This window comes from Xenopus laevis, chromosome 1L (genome assembly GCF_017654675.1).
Source record: "Xenopus laevis strain J_2021 chromosome 1L, Xenopus_laevis_v10.1, whole genome shotgun sequence".
NCBI classification, from domain to species: Eukaryota; Metazoa; Chordata; class Amphibia; order Anura; family Pipidae; genus Xenopus; species Xenopus laevis.
In genome coordinates, this window is record NC_054371.1 from 218,973,212 (window position 1) to 218,994,964 (window position 21,753).

A 21,753-nucleotide genomic window follows, 5' to 3' on the forward strand; every position below is an offset into this window, starting at 1 on the left:
CTGACATGGGGCTAGACATATTGTCAATTTCCCAGCTGCCCCAAGTCAGGTGACAAACTAGACAAATTTTTTTTTTCGGGCAAAGAAGCATAAGAAATCAGAGTTTTTGGGTTAAAAATCCTATGAAATCGTGAAAATCTGATTTTTTTCCCTCAAAGCTAATTTAGCGTAAAAACCCGAGCGAAGTTTGTAGCAGAAAATGTTGAGAGAAAATTGTACTTTTGAAGGAGAGAGTAAAGGATAGATATAGACAACAACAGATAAGAAATAAGAGAGGTAAAAATAATATGTACTTTGTGACAGATTATAGCAAAGAGGCATGTATAATCAAAGAAATAGTCCATAAACATTGGCATCTGATTAATTCAGATCCTTTAGTAGATGTCGAAAAACCTAGATTCACATTTAGAAAAAACAGATCGATTGCGAGTCATGTATCCCCGAGTATGGAATGTAATACATCCAGTTGGATATGCTATTTGGGCACATATAAATGTGGAGCAAGAATTTGTAAAGCCTGTAGCTATATTAATATATCGAAAAAATTTAAGAGTACAGTTACTGGGAAAGAGAATGACTGCAGAACTTATATAAATTGTAAAACAGCTTATGTTGTATATTTAGCAACTTGTATATGTGGACGTCAGTATGTAGGGAGGCTATGCTCCTCAATTGCTGAACATATTCTAGTTAAGCATATTGGTAATGACAGCTGTATATCCTTTCAAGGTATTGAGTAGTGAAGCTGGGAAAGAGAAAAGGAGATCTTGAGAAATGATTGAATAAGAGAGAAGCATGGTGGATGTTTACGTTACAGACAGAAATGCCGTGTGGCCTTAATAAAGATTGTGAAATGAAACACTACATTGAGTAGAGTGGGTAACCAATAGAGACAGAGAAATAATACTGATATACTATTGGAAACTCTAATCTGTAAAGAATAGATACATTTCAAATTGTATATTGCATCAACATATCTATAGCTCTTCATTGATTTTATATGTTTTTAATTGATTCAATATGGTGTTTAATATTTGAGGGCATGTCCCTTTAAGCACTGATAGAGATTGCTGTGTCAATTTTGTGTGTAGCTATAAAGTTTCATGTTTGGAAAATACATTTTATACTCTGAGGAAGTGCCAAAGGGCACGAAACGCGTCAGTAGTAATGGACATTACGCACTGTAACATTTGGTAAAATAAAGCTTTAATTCATCAGCAGCATGCCGTTCGTTTTTGTACTTTTGATGTAGAGAAAATTGGACTTTGATAAATAACCCCCTACGTGTGTGATCAGCCCAATGCAGTCAAGCAGGCATTCTTTTCTATGGATGATGCCCACACATCATGACTATTGAACCTACAAGTAAATATTAGAAATGTGCCAAATTAGAATTTTCAAATGCTCAGGACTTCCCTTTTTCCTTATTTCTTAAAGGTCTAATTGTGAAATCTTGAAAAATTCGATTTTTTTTCACTAGAAAACTAGAGAGAAAAAATTGAATTTTTCGAGATTTATTATACCCCGATGCTGCAAAAAGCTGGAAACTGAAAATCCGTCATCTCAGGCCTGTTGAGGTCCTGTATAAGTCAATGGGAGAGGCACCTATTCCAATTTAAAGTTATCATCGTCTGCTATGGGTTTAGCCCGAAAATCCGACTTTTCCGTGATGTTCTAGCAAACACCCAAGAAAAAAAAGAGCGATTCTGGAAAATCCCAAAAATTTGTACGATTCCCTCGGTTTTATTGAGTTTTTTTCATGATCTGATTAAATCGAGTTTTTTTTATTAATAAATAAGCTAAAATCAAGCATGGGAGTTTGGTCGAGCTTTTTTTAATTAATATTATGAGATGAATTTGGATTTTAGTAAATAACCCCCTCGATGTCAACTTATAAGTTATATATATATAGTATAGTGGAAGGTAAGACATTTTTATTTAACAAAACTTTGGTGAATTATTTTGCAATTGTCCAAAAATGATACATTTCTTGCCCCAAAAATGGCATTTATTTGAATCAAAGACTAGAATTTACATTTCTCGCTGACATTGGTGAAGGACCATATGCAAGTGGAAGATAAATCGTTTGCATACAAATGATATAATAAGGAAACCAATATAACTTTTAGGCGTTGGATCAGAGAAAGAGTAGGGCATGGATGAAAATATGAAGAAAACAAATAAAGAACATACCAGAAAAAGAGAAATGTAACTTCTAGTGACCAAAACTCTATGAGATGATAGCAATCCTTTATTACAACCCAAAAAATACAGACTTAAATACAGGCACACACTTATATGAACACAAATACCGAAGAACACAAAGACACAGTCTTCCAAAAAAGAAAAGCAACAGTTGGATTAGTCTCTACTGTAACCTAGTTGGTTCAGTCTGGTCTCTTGATTAGCAGCTTGGCTAATTTGGTAAACTACCAACCACAATCAATAGGACAAGACATCAATGGTGACTTTCCTTCAAATCTTAATGATAAACATCTTTTAAAACTGGTCTCATTTCTTGAAGAAAAAAACCAGTACTTTCTGATGACTGAGTGCAGTCCATTGAGTAATTTGATAGATGGATTCGTTCTGAATTGTGGAGGGAACAGCAATCTTGTGATATTCATGCGCTACAGGCCATGGGGCAAATTCGAAAATTTGCCAGCAGTGGCTTCGCTCACATCGCCACACTTCGCCAGGCGTAGATTCGCCAGGACAACGCTAATTCACTAAAATCCGAAGTTGCCTCCAGGGCGCCAAACGCTGGCGAAGTAGCACTGGCGTTACTGCGGCAAACTAAGCGAAGTTGCGCTAGCGTTGCCTAATTTGCATATGGCAATGGACGTATATGTTGCAGCAAATACATTACATTACACAAGCTCAGCCGGGTACCCCAGAAAAAATGTATGACCTTTTGCAGCCTATCACCCTGAAAAATGAAAAGTCGCCAGTGTTTTTTGGACTAAGAAAAATGTACAACTATTTTTTGAGGAACTCTTATCTACTCTATTGCACTTCGCCTGGTCTGAGATGGCGAAGGCAAGTCTGGCGCAAGAGGCAACGTTCAGTAAAATCCGCATCTTAGTGAATTTGCGTAGTTACGGCCATTCGTAAATTCTCCAGGCGTTAGGGAGCGAAGTACCACTAGAGTTCTCCATCTCCATTACTAGCAAAGTTACGCCAGTGACCGTTAGTAAATCGGCGAAGTACCGAAATGACGTCACGCTGGTGAATTTTCGCCCGTGTTAGTCACTTGGCCCTTTAGTAAATTTGCCCCAGAATGTCTGAATAAAGGTCCATAATCATATAGGTATGGGACTTGTTATGAAGAATGCTCGGGACCTGGGGGTTTTCAGATAAGGGGTTTTTCTGTAATTTGGATCTCCATACCTTAAAGGAGAAATAAACCGCTTATTAAAAAACCCCTACCCCACATAGACCCCCTTCCCCAGCCTAGCTGCTACCCTGGACAAATACCCCTGTAGTTATGCCCCTGCTGGAAAGAGTCAGAAGAAGAAGGCAAATAATTTAAAAACATTAAAAAAAAAGAATTAATGAAGGCCAAGTGAAAAGTTGCTTAGAATTAGTCATTCTATAACAATGACTTATCAAAGTCCGATTCTATCTCAACATTTTCTGCTACAAATCAAATCCACTTGGGTTTTTTACGCTTATTTATTATTACATTTCCGCGAAAATTTGCTTGGCGGAAAACAATCAGATTTTCACCATTTTTTTGGATTTTTCACCCGAAAACTCTGATTTCTTATGATTTTTTGCCCAAAAACTTTTGGGGTATTGCACGAAACCCAGCGCACAATTAAAAAAATCATTGGGACTTCTCCCATTGACTTATATGCAACCTTGACAGATGCCGGATTTTCTGATTCAAACTTTTCACTACTTTTGAAACTTTTATTAAAACTCAGGGTTTAATAAATTCCGAAAAATCCGTGATTTTTTAAATTTTATAAAAAAAAATCACAAACAAAGATTTTTGCAATTGAAGTTTAGTAAATAACCCCTAAAAGTTAACTTAAAGTGGAATCGCCTCTTTAATATTAACCTGGAGTGGTGAACACTTTGCAGAGTAATTTATCTAAAAAAAAGGACACTTTCCGCAAATTATGAAAAGATCATTTTCTTTTGACTGCATCTGTAGGATACATTGAATGGTTAAACGACTCCAGACTGAGTGGATATTTTATGCACTTGGCGTGTTTGACAAGGTTTTAGGAAGAGACAACACTGGATATTGCAATAAACCCTTTGTGTGTTTTTAGCTATTAAAAGGGAAAGGTCACAGCGATAACACGGTCATTTTTCTTACATATGCCCGACACGCAGAATTCACGGCGGGATATGTTGATAGGCGCAAGCAGAATCGTAACATTTAGATGGTCTTTGGATAATACGTGGACAAGGAGAAAAAAAGAAGTGAAAACAGTTTGGTTTGTACTGAAAAGCAGCCTGGAGAGATAACCTTTGTGCAAAATGAGGTTTTTTTTTGTTTTGTTTTTTTACATTCTCGTTATTCTTATGCCTGGAATTTTCTTATGCTTTAGTTTAGGGGCCAGGGTTAGAGAAGACAGAGCTCAGGCAATGCAGAAAGGATCGGGTGCCCAATTTGGGAAAAAAAACTGCATAAATCAAGTACAGGTATAGGATTCATTATTTGGAAACCCGTTATCCAGAAAGATCTGAATTACGGAAAGGCTGTCTCCCACAGACTTCATTTTATCCAAATAATCCAAATATTTAAAAATGATTTCCTTTTTCTCTGTAATAATAAAACAGTAGCTTGTACTTGATCTCAACTAAGATATAATTAATCCTCATTGGAACCAAAACAAGCCTATTGGGTTTATTTAATGTTTACATGATTTTCTAGTAGACTTAAGGTATGAAGATCCAAATTATGGAAAGATCCATTATACGGAAAGCCCCAGGTCCCGAGTATTCTGGATAACAGGTCCCATATCTGTACAGCATAGTCAACCTGTGGCTCCCCCAGCTGATGTAGAACAACTACAGTTAAATTAGTGTGTGTGTGTGTTCTGTACAGTACAGGTATGGGATCCGTTATGTGAAAACCCGTTATCCAGAAAGCTCTGAATCACAGAAAGTCCGTCTCCCATAGATCAAAACACATTTTCTTCGGCACACCACTTACTTACTTTCCATAGGGTACATTCAACTCCTCCAGCTACTTCCAAGCCAATTTTTCGTACAAGAATTCCCATAGGGAGGAAGCACACCAGACACTTGGCTTTGCCTTTTAGAACATTTATTCCAGCAGAGTTGGCATAAGCTTTCGGGGTCAACCCATTCCTCATTGCACCTGAGGAAGAGGTTGACCCCTAAAGCTTGTGCCAACTCTGCTGGAATAAATGTTCTAAAAGGCAAAGCCAAGTGTCTGGTGTGTTTCCTCCCTATGGGAATTCTTGTCTCCCATAGATTCCATTATATAAAAATAATCCAAATTTAAAAAAAAAAATGATTTCCTTTTTGTCTTTAATAATAAAACAGTACTTTGTACTCAAGCTTAACTTAGATGTAATAAATCCTTATTGGAGGCAAAACAATCTTGTTGGGTTTATTTAGGGGGCTATTTACTAAAATCCGAATTTATTGATTATATTATTATAAATTATTATCATTTAATTCAACGAACTCCTATGCTTGATTTGACCTTATTTATTAATAAAATAACCGAATGAATCGGACAGCGGAATCAATTTTTTTGAGTTTTTGCCTGAGAACCCTGAAAAAGTCAGATTTTTGGGCTAAACCCAGAGCAGACCACGAAAATTTCAAATTGAGATAGGTGCCTCTCCCATTGACTTATGCAGGACCTCAACAGGTCTGAGATTGCGTATTTTTGGATTCTGGCTTTTTGCAGCATGAGGGTACAATATATCTCGAAAAATGGTAGACTTTTTGCCACAAAAAGCCCTACCAGATAAATTCGATGTTTAGTAAATAACTCCCTTCTTGTTTATATTATATTTTTGTCGATGTAAATCATAGAGAGCCACAGAAAGATCCATTATCCGAATGGCCCCTGGTCCTGAGCATTCTAGATAATAGTCCCATACCTGTACTTTGATTGTTGACCATAGACATTTCTATCATATCATTTGTAACTCTGTAGTGATGACCTTTGTGAAATTAGCATTTTTGATGATTCTATTGGTTTCTTTAAAGGGATACTGTCATGGGAAAACATGTTTTTTTCAAAACGCATCAGTTAATAGTGCTGCTTCAGCAGAATTCTGCACTGAAATCCATTTCTCAAAAGATCAAACAGATTTTTTTATATACAATTTTGAAATCTGACATGGGGCTAGACATATTGTCAGTTTCCCAGCTGCCCCAGTCATGTGACTTGTGCTTGCACTTGAGGATGGAACTACTTTCTGGCAGGCTGTTATTTCTCCTACTTAATGTAGCTGAATCAGTCTCAGTGGGACTGGGCTTTTACTATTGAGTGTTGTATTTAGATCTTCCAGGGAGTTGTTTTCTTGTGTTAGGGAGCTGCTATCTGGTTACCTTCCCATTGTTCTTTTGTTAGGCTGCTGGGGGGAAAGGGAGGGGGTGATATCACTCCAACTTGCAGTACAGCAGTAAAGAGTGATTGAAGTTTATTAGTGCACAAATCACATGACTGGGGGCCACTGGGAAATTGACACTATGTCTAGCTCCATGCCAGATTTCAAAATTGAATACAACAAAATCTGTTTGCTATTTTTAAAAATGGATTTCAGTGCAGAATTATGCTGGAGCAGCACTATTAACTGATGCGTTTTGAAAAAAAACATGTTCTCCCATGACAGTATCCCTTTATGGTTCTATAATGAGCCTGTAGGGTTCCTCTGTGGTGTATTAGATTTACAGTTGGCTTGGATTTGATGGGCTGTTAAGAGACATAATGCACTTCCAATGAACCTTTTCCTTTCTAAAGTTGTGTTGGATTTCTAAAGAACCTACAGTCTTTCTTTAAGAAGTGTTGGGGTTTCAAAGAGGTTTGTAGGCTCTTTTCTGTATCTGTTGGCTTAGAGGTGGTTGTGATGGAGCTTCAGGGGACATTTAGCTTTTCTGCTGCTTTTCAGTGGTTCTGAAGTCTTCTTTTACCTGTGTTTAATTTCCAGCATACTTGCAGACTTTTATTTAATATAGTCCTTTTGGCATTCTGATGGTGTTGCTTATCCACTTGTACATATGCTTTCTAACAGGTCACGGGACTTTCTTCACTTTTTGTAGGGAATTTTTTCTTTCTGTTCAAGGTTCAGGTTGTTCTTTGGTGGCAGTATTTGTTTTCCAAAGCAATATCTTTTGCATTACAGATTTCTGCTTTCTGAATTTGCCAAGTTTTGCTTTTTTTCTCATGGTGCAAAATGCTCTGATGTTCCCTAGACCACCTGACAGTGCTTTATGTTTTTGATATAGTCGTTTGCTTGTTATTTGAATCTTTTGTATTCTGATGGTAAGATATGCTCTTTAGTGCTTGAGCTTTGATGGTGAGGATTGCCTGGGACAATGTTCTCTGTAGCTTTTTCCCAGCTGAGAGTACTATTTGGATATTGATGGTGCATTGTGTATTATGATTAGGTGGTTGTCTTTGATTGAGATTGCTTTCAATGATACTTGTTTGCTGTTATTTGGGTCTTGCCTTTTTGTAGTTCTGTATATATAGAGTTGATGGTACTTTTTGCTTCCAGCTGAAGCTATTTCTTTTCTTTTTGGTTAGGAAATAGAGAGACGGGTAGAATTCCACCATTCGATGGTGCTCAGTGATCCACTGATGATTTGTAACCAAAACTGAGATGAAGAACAATAAAACCAAACAGTTGTTATTTGTGCTGCAGCTCATTATTGGATAAACATTCCATACAGAGGCTGTAGCACCCAGCTAGATATTTGGTACCATTGTCTAACTTGCAGCAGACAAATCAAAGTTCATTGGTTTCTGTGTACTTGCAAAATAATCACCCGTGTGAGTAACCAAGATGTGCCTGTCCATCATCTGTCTTATTGGATTATTGCTTCTCTGGTGGTGATGCTTTTTAGGGAGTTGGTGCATTTTGATGGTGCTCTGTGCCACCGAGTCCCATTTGCACTTAGATTCTTGCTAACTACAGTCTTGGTATCAGTTTGCCCACAGCATGTCATTTGGATACTCTTAAATATCAAACAGTTTCTGAAACGGCCTTTCGACCAGTATGGTCAGGGCGAGTCCTGCAGCGAATGTCAAGATTGAATGTCCGATGAACAGGTAAAACTGGTTAAAAACAAACATAGAACATACAGGAAACATGTTAATGCTTGATGATATGATGTTGAGGGTAATAATAAATGTTAAACTTTAGGGATATGCATACAAGGGAATAAATACCTGGTTACAGTCACCTTAAAGGGGGAACTATCATGATAATGAAAATGTAATATAAGCTTCATCACACTGAAATAAGAAACTTTCTAAATACAATCAATTAAATATTCTGTACTGTTTCTGAAATAAGTTTATCTTCACTATTCCTCTCTCAGCATCTGTTTCTCTTCATTCTCTCTTCATGCAGCAGTTGGGTGGACAGTTAGATCCAATATATCTTATAGGGGGCTCCTTTCCTAGCAGATGTATTAGAGATCACTCAAATAACTAATTCCGGTACAAAGAAAATCTAACAAAATAACTGCCTTTTGCACAAATCCTGCATGTAGAGAGACATGATGTCTGGTGATTTTAATAGAGTGAGCTCTAATGAAGCTTACATTAAATTTTCATTTTCACGATTTTATTTACCCTTTCCTTCACTTCTAGACTATAAAAAATGTTATAGTCTAGAAATAAAGTAGTATTCTGCCCATGTAAGAAGCAGTTGCTCTTTTCTCTCTCTCTCTCTCTCTCTCTCTCTCTCTCTCTCTCTCTCTCTCTCTCTATATATATATACAGTGTGTATATATATATATATATATATGCCTTGTAACTTGGTTATGTATAATATAAACTTTGTTAGACTGAGTAGACACTCATAGCTTGAGGAATGGAGTGGATTATCCCAAAATTGTTAAAGTTGCTGATTGATTGGTGTTTTTATACAGGTCATAGAACTCTGAGGTGCATGATAACATCCTTATATTTTACAAGAGGGAGTACTTTATTCTCTCTCTCTCTCTCTCTCTCTCTCTCTATCTAGTCAGTCTAACAAAGTTTATATTATACATAGCCAAGTTACAATGCATATTCTGTATACAGTGGAATCTCAATTTTACATCCCTTAGTTTTAAGTTTTCCCTCATTTTACATTGTTGTTTTACATTTCGTTGATTTTACATTTTGCTGGAATTTACACCATTTTTTTCTGGTCCCCTGAAAAACGTAAAATGGGGGTTCTACTTTATATATATATATATGCCATAGTTTCTTATTAAAGGAGAAGGAAAGGGAAAGACACTGATTGGCACAAATTACTACTATAGGAGTGGCCACATCACCTCTTCTTCCCTTTTAGTGGACCCTGCCTATGGCCTGGAGTCCACTACGCCTGCTGTAGAGCAAAAAGAAACTTTTTTGTTTATAATTTCAACTTTTCTACTGCACACAGTAAACACTGTCTGCAAGGGATCTCTAGGAAAGATGATGGCGATGTGTTGCTCCTACAGTATTACTTCAGGTCAGAGCATTTTTCAGGGAACAGGAGCACTAGCCCAGATTCTTAGGTAGGTGATTAGAATTATTGGGGGATGTCTAACAAATTGGAACGCCCCTTTCCTTCTCCTTTCAAGTGGTTTAGAATTCATATGGCTAAATATCACAGGCTTGCTGAGATGGCTAAAAGGAAGAACTGCTGAACAGGTCAGAAACTGGTCCCTGCAGCTGTATCAGGGGCGTAACTACAGAGGAAGCAGACCCTGCGGCTGCAGGGGGGCCCAGGAGGTATAGGGGGCCTATGAAGCCCTAATTAATGAGAAATGTCAATACATATTGGTAAAACAGGACAACCTCAGGAAATGTTGGGGGCCCTAAAATTAATTTGCTGTGGGGCCCAGTAGCATCTAGTTACTCCACTGAGCTGTATTGTCCCTTTGTAGATGGTTGCCAAAAACAAAGAACTGGGTGATTCAGTAAATGTACTCCAGTGCAATATGCCTGTAATGGTGCGGCCAGACTGCACAAATGTTAGGGCTGGTATATTGAGTGCTGCTGCCATATATTTTCTTGGCACCATCAGATGACACTTTGTTTTTGTTTGGCTCCAAGGTTTACTTTGTGGCACCATTCTATATCTCTTTATCTCAGTCTGGGTACATTGTACGACTGCATAATGTAGCCTTAGATGAATGGCTTCTTCAGCTTTCACAAGTAAACCTGCGGGATCATGATCAATATGGCCCTGTTCCGTATTAGCATTTTTTTTTAAATCAGTTGAGTCTATCAGGCAATTTAATTTAGGTGACCAGTAAATGCTAGATGCATATCGGTTGCTATGGGTTACTAGAACTATTATTACATCACTTTACTCCCCCCCCCGTCTATCACAGGTATATTGTTTGTAATTGGATAGATGAATAGTTTATTAATTTCTCAGCCCCGTGCAGTTTATAAATGAAATCAGTTATGTGATAATGCCAGAAGCTTCTTCCTTACCATGTTAATATCCAGGTAGTGAAAGAGGGTTTCTTGAAGTCCACAATAAAATATTATTATAGTAGGATGGATAAGGTAGCAGGCGTAACTAATCTTTGACAGAAATCTCCATATCTGACAAGAAAGCATTTTGCTTAAAACTCCTGAAAAAAATAAGAATGGAAATCAATACTGTCTTTGTTATCTGTTCTCCTCCAGCACATTTGTTTGAATGATAAACTGCTTCATACATGTATAGGATCAGTTATCTGGAAATCCGTTATCCAGAAAGCTCCAAATTATAGGAAGGCCGTCTCCCGTAGAGTCCATTTTAAGCAAATAATTCTAATTTTTAAAAGTGATTTCCTTTTTCTCTGTAATGATAAAACGCTACCTTGTACTTAATCCAAACTAGGATATAATTAATCCTTATTGGAAGCAAAACCAGCCTATTGGGTTTATTTAATGTTTATGTGATTTTCTAGTAGACTTAAGGATGACAGGTCCCATACCTGTACTTGCTGGGTACTGTACTGGGTTTGTCTATGAAGACTCTCATTTATCCAGGTCATGATATACAGTATCTAGTAGAATTAAGTCAAAGGAAACTGGACATCTATGGGGTTATTTACTAAAATCCAAATTTATCTAAAATACACAGGAATGTGATGTTTCTTGGAAATTCTCCTAAGTTTTGTTTTTTCCTTTCTGACCCTAAGACAGACAATGCACCCTAACAACCCAACACCAAAGCACATGAAGAGCAATGGGGTCTATGATGTCTGGTGTAGAGAAGAGTGCTCTGGTCTATACATTGGGGAGACAAAACAATCACTTTGCAAGAGAATGACCCAACATAGAAGGCCTAACTCCTCAGGACTAGACTCAGCAGTCTATCTACATCTCAAGTAAAAGAGACTCCTTTGAGGACAACAATGTGCACATTTTGGATAGAGAGGACAGATTGACTGAAAGAGGTGTGAAAGAGGCCATTTATGCCAAAGTGAGGAAACCATCCCTGAACAGAGGAGGGGCCTGCGACAACTCTTGTCATCAACGTACAATGTCTCTTTAACATCCTTACCCCTGGCGACTTCACAACAATTGACACTTTCACACCTCAGCCAACACCTTAATGAAGTTCAATGGAACCATTGTGTTTGGATGTCTGTGCCTTTACTACCCTCAAGGGTTTAAATGCAGAAAAAATTCCAGTTCAGTTGTACTGAACAAGCCACTCGGATTAGACGCCCATTTATCAAAGGTTGAATTTTGAATTTATGTGAATTTTTTTTTTACTCTAATAAATTTGAATATACTCACAATTCGAGAGGTTATTATAAAATTTGAATGTCTAAAACGTGAACGGATATTACCGAACCAAAAACTCGAATCGAATTCGAATCAAATTCGACTAAACTCGAATAGAGTTTTTTCTCCGAAAAAAACTCGAATGTCAGGAAGGCTAAATGGGTCACTGGACCTCTGCACTTGACTTCCACATGAACTCAGCGGGTTTTAGGTGGTGAATAGTCTAATTCGAATTGCTCCCAGGGTCCAGGTATGATAAATCTTGAATTTGAGTTTGGATTTTTCCCAACTTGAATTTGTGAGTTTTGACCAATAATCCGAAAATTCAAATTTGACTTTCCAATTTGAACCTTCATAAATCTGCCCCTAAAAATTTGAATTGGAATTTCCAATTCAAACCTTAATAAATCTGCCCCTAAATGACCAATTGCCTAGATTCTATACCTGTTGGGTTTATTTAATGTAGGGATGCACCAAATCCAGGATTCAGTTCGGGATTCGGCTAGGATTTGGCCTTTTTCAGCAGGATTCGGCCGAATCCCTCTGCCCAGCCAAACCAAATCAAAATCCTAATTTGCATATGCAAATTAGGGGCGGGAGGGAAATCATATGACTTTTTGTCACAAAACAAGGAAGTAAAAATGTTTTCCCTTTCCCACCACTAATTTGCATATGCAAATGAGGATTCGGATTCAGTTCGGTATTTGGCCGAATCTTTCACAAAGGATTCTGGGATTTGGCTGAATCCAGAATAGTGGATTCGTTGCATCCCTAATTTAATGTTTAAATGGTTTTTAGTAGACTTAAAGTCTAGTGACCCAAATTAAAGAAAGATCCTTTATCTGGAAAACCCCAGGTCCCGAGCATTCTGGATCCTATACCTGTATATTGCCTTGAACTGGTATTTGCAAACAGATCAGTTTGCAGCTTTAATGTTTATTGCGTTGCTGCTGTAGACACCCGAAGTTACACCAGCACCAAAGCACTCCTCTAAATCTACCTATGTACAAATGTATTGCCTTTTTTCTCTTCTCCTTCTCGTTCTCTTTCTTTTAGCCACATTCTGTTCCACTTGTATTTTTTCTATTTCATTTTCCCATCACCTTGTGTCCTTATGTTCCCATCCACTGTCCTGTCCACTTCCCATCCAGAACAGAAAGGCAAATAATTTAAATATCACAAACATATAAAATAAAGATCAGCTGCAGACTTGTTGAGATTACTTTTAGCGATAGTGAACATCTCCTTCAAGAAAAATGTATTTAGGGTAAGAGAACTAAAGTGTCAGAAATCATTACCTCCATAACCTTCTTGACATGAAACAATTATCCAGCCCAATGCTAGTGCCCAGATGGTTCGGTGAAGCCCTTGATACAGAGCAGCCATGATGGAGTAGGAGTCATGGGAGTCATCCAAAACAAAGGACAATGTGATGACCAGGAACAAAGTGAGCAGTGAGCAAAGCCAGCCAATCACAGCTTGTGCCTGGGGAATTCATTGAAGCACATAAGAAAATAAACCTTTAATTAATCATTTAAATAGTGCTGTGGTGTGTTTCTTGTATAAGAGGTACAGAAATGTAATTGTTTCAATCTATTGCATTCAGCTTTGTCAGTCTATGGCTGACAAGGTCATGTGGGATCTCAATGTGATCCAGTCCTCAGTGCAGTTCAACTGACTGTTGAATCACTTTGATTTGGCTACATTTGTATGGGCAGTTTAAGTTAGGCAAGCCCTGATTACTTGATATTGTGGATTGTGAGGCCATGGGCTCCCTCAAGTTCTGACTTGGATTAACATCACTTACAAACCATCATGGCAACATCCGTGCATTTCTTAATGTTAAGTGTAAAAACATTCATCCAGTGCCATCTTTGTGGAGCCCTGTAATTTATATATATAGAACTGTATAATCTGTGACTCTTGAACTGTTGCTCCTGGATGAGTGCTGAGGGTTGTCCTTCAACAACTGAAGGGCTCCAGGTTGGTCCATCAACAGATTGCTGCAATGTCTTGCCCTACTGACCATCTTTTTCTGCTCCATCTTGCACTCATTTTGTCATCTTGTCTTGCAGATGTCAATTTACCTTAAATTATAAGCTATAATGCTCTATTTTCATACCTTTACCTGCCTCTCTGGGAAGCCCAAATATGTGCAGGTTTCTGGGCAGTTGACCACTGTTCAAATTCCAAATCTACTTTCCCTTTATACCTTCTGAAATACATATTTGACACTTACCTTGCTCTTTAGGTAAGGAGACTGCTTCTGAGACATCAAAAGGGCCAATACTAAACCAGCCAGAAATGGACCGTATCGACAGTATGGCTTTGTGTAATACTCCACCCAGTAACTCAGACGGGACTGACTGCACCAAAGAACATTTTGTTAGAGCCCTCATCAGGAGAAAGAATGTTTAAGGAGTAATGTTGGGTCTCAAAGGGTGGCTTGACCTGAATATGCATCTGCATTATGTGTTGGCAAAAAGCATAATATAATAACCATAATGAGCACACTTACTTCTCACCAGTTGGATATCTTATGGGAAGACGCAAAAAAAATGACAGCAGTGTGGTAGTGAGGAAAGATGCCAGAAACAGGGCAATTACTGTGACACTCATCAACCTCTTTGATCTAGGAAAACAGCAAAGTAGTAGTTAGGGGCTCCGGTAGAAAGGTATATAGAGCACCACTGCACTAGAATGAACCAATGATAAAATATATATACTTTAATTAGCCTTGGAATGTTCCCACAACACCCTTTGTATTTATGTATATTAATAGGAAAGCAGGAAAACGTTTTTGGTCTCATGCCTTTTAAAAGGTAAACTGGTCTTAGAGATCTCTCCCCTATAAAATAGCCACAGTGCTTGAGATCAGCCTGTATTCAACAGGAGACGCAGTTCCCAGTATATTGCAACCAGGCAGGAAAGTCATTTCCTAGGAATATATCAGTATAATTATGAAAATATTATCTTGGAATGGGTATGAAGGCTTGCAACTGTAAGTTCATCATTTTGTGACTGTTTAAACAACTGTATGCGCCTGTAGGTATGTGCAAAAATTGCATCACTAGTACAACATGAAGCAGAGAAATGTGTATTGACCAGTTCTCTTTTAGTGCATTTGTTGTTAATTTCAAGTTAATTTTTGTGTACTTCGCCTAGGGAATAGTCCAAATTTGATTCAATTTGAAAAAAAATAGAATTTTGAAATTTATCATGGACTTCGACCATTCACCATCTAAATTGCTGTTTTAGCCTATGGGGGACATCCTAGAACCTATTTAGAGTCAATTGGTGGACTTTGAAAAAACAAAGGTTTTTTCGGGGGGAAAACTTCGGACCATATGATTCGAATGCGCTATTACTTCGATTCGTACAATTCAAATTAGATTGAAAACAGACCTATTCAATCAAATTCGGCCAAAAAAAACCTTTGATTTAATTTCGGTTGGTCTTTTTGAATACGAATTTCTAAGTTTTTCAAAATCGAAATTCGACCCTTGAAAATTCTGCCCCTATAAGTGCCTAAAATACTTTGCACCACCTCTTAGGGGCAGATTTATCAAGGGTCGAATTTGAAAAACTTCGAAATTCGAATAAACCCCCCATAAACTCCCATGAATTTGAAATTCAACCAATCAAAATTTATTTAAAAAAAAAATCGAATTTTTCAAAGTCGGGTGAATAGGATCGACCCGAACACTCGAAACGAATTCGATTAGAGTTTTTCAAACTCGATTCAAGTTTTTTCTGCGCAAAAAACTCGAATCTCAGCAAGGCTGCAGACAACTTCAAATTGATCCCAGGATGGTTTCCATAGGCTAAAAAAGCAATTCGGCAGGTTTTAGATGGCGAGTAGTCGAATTTGAATTCTTAAAGGGCCAGTGTATGATAAATCTCCGAAAATCTAATTAGAATTTTTAAAAAAAAACTCAAATTGAATTTTAACAATTCCCTAGTCAAATTTTGATCAAAATAAAATTCGAATTTTCACTTTGACCCTTAATAAATCTGTCCATTAGTGTTTAAACAAAGAACAGCTGCATATTGTGCTTGTTTTATTTATTTCATGATTCTAAACCAGTGATCCCCAACCAGTAGCTCATGAGTAACATGTTACTCACCAACCTCTTGGATGTTGCTCCCAGTGTTCCTAAAGCAGCTGCTTATTCTAAGATTCCCTGCTTTGTAGCAAGCTTTGGTTGTATAAAAAACAGGTATACTGCCAAACAGAGTCTCCTATAGGCTGATAATCCTCACAGAGTCATCCTAATAGCCAATCACAGCCCTTATTTAGCACCCCCAGGAACTTTTATCATGGATGTGTTGCTCCCCAAACTCTTTTTACACTGCGGGTCATGAGTAAGAAACGATGGGGATCCTTGATCTAAATCATCACATCTGAGAAAAACTCTCTTTTAATTTATCAACTGCTTAATCCGTAATGACTGCAACTGAATTTTTTTTATAGTTTTTTTTTTAATTTGTCTTCATCCTCCTCTGACTCTTTCAAGCTTTCAAATGGGGGTCACTGACCCCATCTAAAAAACAAATGCTCTGTAAGGCTACAAATTTATTCATTGCTACTTTTTATTACTCGTCTTTCTATTCAGGCCTCTCCTATTCATATTCCAGTCTCTTATTCAAATCAGTGTATGGTTGCTAGGGGAATTTGGACCCTAGCACCCAGACTGTTGAAATTGCAAACTGGAGAGCTGCTGAATAAAAAGCTAAATAACTAAAAAAAACACATGTAATAAAAAATGAAAACCAATTACAAATTGTCTCAGAATATCACGCTCTACATCATACTAAAAGTTAATTTTAAAGGTGAACAACCCATTTAATAAATAGCAGTAATATGTGCTTAACGATTGCTTACATTTTTGCGAAATCAAACTAAAATCACAGACGTGCTTGTAAAAGAGCCTTATAATTGAAGCCACTTTGCATTTGGTCTTTATATTTTATCATTTGTGTTTTTTGCCTGACTGTATAACTATTCAGATGGATGGAACTTTATCTACTAAATAGGCATATTATACAAATACACAAAATCAGCACTTGATAGGTCAACTTAAAGCGATGCCAACACATTCCTATAAAAATCATATGAACGTGTCCATATCATGGAGGTGCTGCTATTTTCCTCTAAAAGCCCCCTCAAAGCTGCCCCCAGCGGAACGATCCTTCCATAGGCTGAAGTTCTTTTTTCATTTGTAAGCAGCCTATGGAAGGATCGCACTACCCTCCTTTACTATAAAATCAGAATTTTCAGTGGGAAAAAAACCCTCGAATTTTTCGAGATTTATTATACCCCAAGGATGGAAAAAGTCAGAATCCAAAAATCCGGAGGTTGTATATAAGTCAATGGGAGAGGTCACTTTCCTGTTTGGAAGTTTCTGTGGTCTGCACTGGAATTAGCCCGCTAATCCTACTATTTTTGAGTTTTCGGGCAAAAAGTCTAAAAAATTTTAGCTTTTCGGGGAAAAATTGAGCGATTCAGGAACAAACATTAAAAAAATTCAATTGATTTGGATGTTTGCTTGATTTTATTGTGTTTGTCCCCGATCCGATTAAATAGTGCTTTTTTAATAATAAATAAGGTCCAATCGTGGATTCTGGTTTGATTGGACTTTTTTTTTATTTAAATAGTCATAAAAATTCAGATTTTGATAAATATATATGCCCCCCCCCATGATCACTAATGACTTTTTCCTACTTGAGCCATTTCTGTTATCAGTGGAAATATGGAACCCAGATTCATGGCAAGGTAGAAAGGTTTTTTTTTATTTAAATATCAGCCGCGTTGAAAGGTTATTGTGGTGAACCATCTGCACGTGGGCTGTAGCATTTATATATTTAGGTAATTGCTCAGATTATGAGTTTACAGGGATCTCAATTAGTCATCGTCCTCTGGATGTCAATAGACTCAATGTTTTGTTTTACTTCAGGGAATAAATCTTATGTCAGTTTTACAGACAGTGCGTCCGAACAGCGATGACATTTTTTGTGTGATGCCCTTCTTCCCGTGATCTATATTTTTAATAACAGGCGACTCTGGGGATTTCCAAGGCATTTTGCCCCCGAAGGCAAAATAATTACATGCGCCTGAAGAAACACTTACTTGACATACAAGAAGATGAGAAGAGGCGTCGTAAGATGGAACTGGAAGTCATTAGAAAGATACCAGGACCACCCGCTGCACTGAAACAAATGAAAAATACCAAGAGGTCAGCCAAAATTAATGTTTCCCATTGCGCTATATATGGGCTTTTCCAAGGAAAATAAAGATTCTTAGTGAAACGTTACATTAAGTTTTTATGTCTCGGCATTTAATTGTTTTCTGTGAACTTTGAAATGAATCGATTTCCCCTAGAGTCGAGGGGCAGCTTTAATGCCATGAAAATTGCTCCAACGTGATTCACTTACTGCCGGATTCTGCTAATGAAAATCAATGCACTCGGATGTTTAATAGATTGACCGTGTCTGTTCCATGTTAATTCCCCGTGGAACCACCTCGCTAACAAAGTTTGTATGAATGCTTTAAAATTAGGGATGCATCGAATCCACTATTTTCGATTTGGCCAAACTCCCCGTATCCTTTGCGAAAGATTTGGCCGAATACCGAACCGAATCCAAATCCTAATTTGCATATGCCAATTAGGGGTGGGAAGGGTAAACATTTTTTTATTTCCTTGCGTTGTTACAAAAAGTCACATGATTTCCCTCCCTGCCCCTAATTTGCATATGCAAATTAGGATTCCGATTCTGATTCGTTTCTGCCAGGCTGGAGGATTCAGCTTAATCCGAATCCTGATGAAAAAGGCTGAATCCCAAACCGAATCCTGGATTCGGTGCATCCCTATTTAAAATAAGATTGCATTCCATGATTACTCATAAACACCTCCATAACTTGTCATTGCCTTAGGGACATAAACATGCCTACAAACCTTTATACTTTATATATGCTTATTGATTTCCTTTAGCTGTTTGTCTACAGATATGGGACTTGTTATCCAGAATGCTCGGGATCTGGGGTTTACCGACAGGGTCGGACTGGGGGGCCCGGGGCCCACCGGGACTGCAGTCCAGGGCCCCCTACAGGCCCCCCGTCCTACTGCTGTGCGCACCGTGCAGCGCTGTGCTCTGCTGCGCGCCATCCCCTTGGCGTGCATGCGCACATGGCGCCCCCGGCGCATATGCGCACAAGACGCCCCATCGGCGAGCATGCGCGTTGCGAAGATCCTTTTTAAAAAATAAAAAACGAGCAACAGGAGAGGGGGTCTGGCCCGGTGGGGCCCATGTGGGTCGGGGCCCACCGGGTTTTTTCCTGGTGTCCCGCCGGGCCAGTCCGACACTGTTTACCGAATAGCGGATGTTTCTGTAGTTTGGATCTTCGTTTACTAGAAAACAACTTAAACATTGAGGGGCAGATTTATCAATTGTCGAATTTTAAGTAGTGGGAGTTTTTTTGAACTCCCATAACTTCGAAATCCGAATTAAAAAAGACCAATAGAAATATATTTAAAAAATTGAATTTTTTTAACCTCGGGTGAATAGGCTGTATTCGAATTGTTCGGAATCAAAATTTCACCGCATACCATCGAATTCGAATCGGAGGATTTGCCCCAAAAAAACTTTTTCAAAGTCCAACAAATGACTCCAAATAGGTTCTAGGTGGCTAAGGGGCAAATTCACTAACCTCTGAAAATTCGCCAGCGACGGCTTCGCTCACAGCGCAACACTTCACCAGACGTTGATTCGCCAGGACAACGCTAATGCACTATCCGATTTGCACTACGGATTTTTCGCCCGAAAACTCAGAAAAGTTCGGGGTATTGCACGAAACCCAGCGCACATCAAAAAATCATTGGGACTTCTCCCATTGACTTATATGCAACCTCGACAGGTCTGAGATGCCTGATTTTCTGATTCAGACATTTTCATCATCAGGGCTTAATAAATTCCGAAAAATTTTACATTTTTTTTAAAAGTTCGATTTTACCAAAAAAAATCACAAATTTTTTGCATTCGGAGTTTAGTATATAACCCCCTATGTGTTCTGCCAAGCAGACCCAACTGTAGTCTGTAAGTCCACATGACTGTTGTCGCATCAAAATCGCAGTGCGTCAACACTATTCGGACGCCCATTGACTTTAACACCAGCGTAAAAATTGATACGAGCGACTTTTTGGACGCGCATCCAAAATGTTTGGACGCCGGCGTCAATTTTCGAGGTTCACAAATTTTTCACAAATTTCACAGGAAAATCGCACATTTCTCGGTGAAACGGGAGAAATTCGCCCATCGCTACTTCCTAACTTTTTTATATTTAAATGTGGCTCATGGGTAAAAAGGGTTTGGGACCCGTGGTCTAGGGAGTCAGCACCGCTGCTAAATGTTTGCAACAGCTCCAAAATTCATTATTTTCTTAATGGGGGAACTTTCGTGAAAATGAACATTTAGGGGCCGATGCATCAAGGGTCGAATATCGAGGGTTAATTAACCCTCTATATTCGACTGGAATTAAAATCCTTTGACTTCGAATATCGAAGTCGAAGGATTTTGCGCAAAAACTGCGATCGAAGGAATAATCCTTCGAATCAAACGATTCGAAGGATTTTAATCCAACGATCGAAGGATTATCCTTCGACCAAAAAAACTTAGCCAAGCCTATGGGGACCTTCCCCATAGGCTAACATTGGGTTCGGTAGCTTTTAGGTGGCGAACTAGGGGTTCGAAGTTTTTTCTTAAAGAGACAGTACTTCGACTATCGAATGGTGGAATAGTCGAACGATTTTTAGTTCAAATAGTTCGATTCGAAGTCGTAGTCGAAGGTCGAAGTAGCCCATTCGATGGTCGAAGTAGCCCAAAAAACACTTCGAAATTCGAAGTTTTTTTACTTCGAACCCTTCACTCGAAGTTAATGAATTGGCCCCTTAATGTAAGCTTCGACATACTGAAATAAGAAACTTTCTAAATACAATCAATTAAATACTCTGTACTGTTTCTGAAATAATCACATTTATCTTCACTATTCCTCTCTCAGCATCCGTTTCTCTTCATTCTCTCTTCTTGCAGCAGTTGGGTGTCAGATATTTATTGACAGTTAGATCCAATATATCTTATAGGGGGGCTGAAAAATCAGTGAAACATCACGCACACACACACGCTATGGTTTTACAAATAATTGCAGAAGACTCACTGATTCTGAAATGGACACAAAGTTGGTTATCAGCAGAATATTCGACCACCACAAACGTCTGCAGTTGTCCCACTGGTGTTTGGGCAGTTCCCAAAAAGACCCCCATTGGACTAAAGAGATGATTCCCACAGAAATGCAGATGGTGGATAGATGAAGAGGTTGGAGCCTAAAATAAGAGGAATGTTATTTTTAAGAAAAGAGCTCAATCCTATTCTGCACGTCAATTCTAAAAGTAATTTCAGGCGCAGTTTAACATGACATTACTCTGTCTGTACCAATATTATAGTGCGTCTAAAATCTTTGTTAAAGTGTCTCAGAAAACGGCTTGTTAAATTCACAAGGCGTGAAACTTTAACCAAATATCTACTTACGTTTTATGAATATAACAAAACTGACACAGACTTTGTGCTACAAGGCACTCAATTATTATAGGCACAATCACTGGTAATCACACAAGGATAGCCTACCTTATCAGCCTCCGGTAGAGATACTTTAGCATTGTGCTAGGAGTTATGTTATTTCCTATCTTTTCAATTTGATTCCAAAAGGATCTTGCACTGAGAAACCCACTGGAGAAATAAAATTGAAAGCCATTGAGTCAATT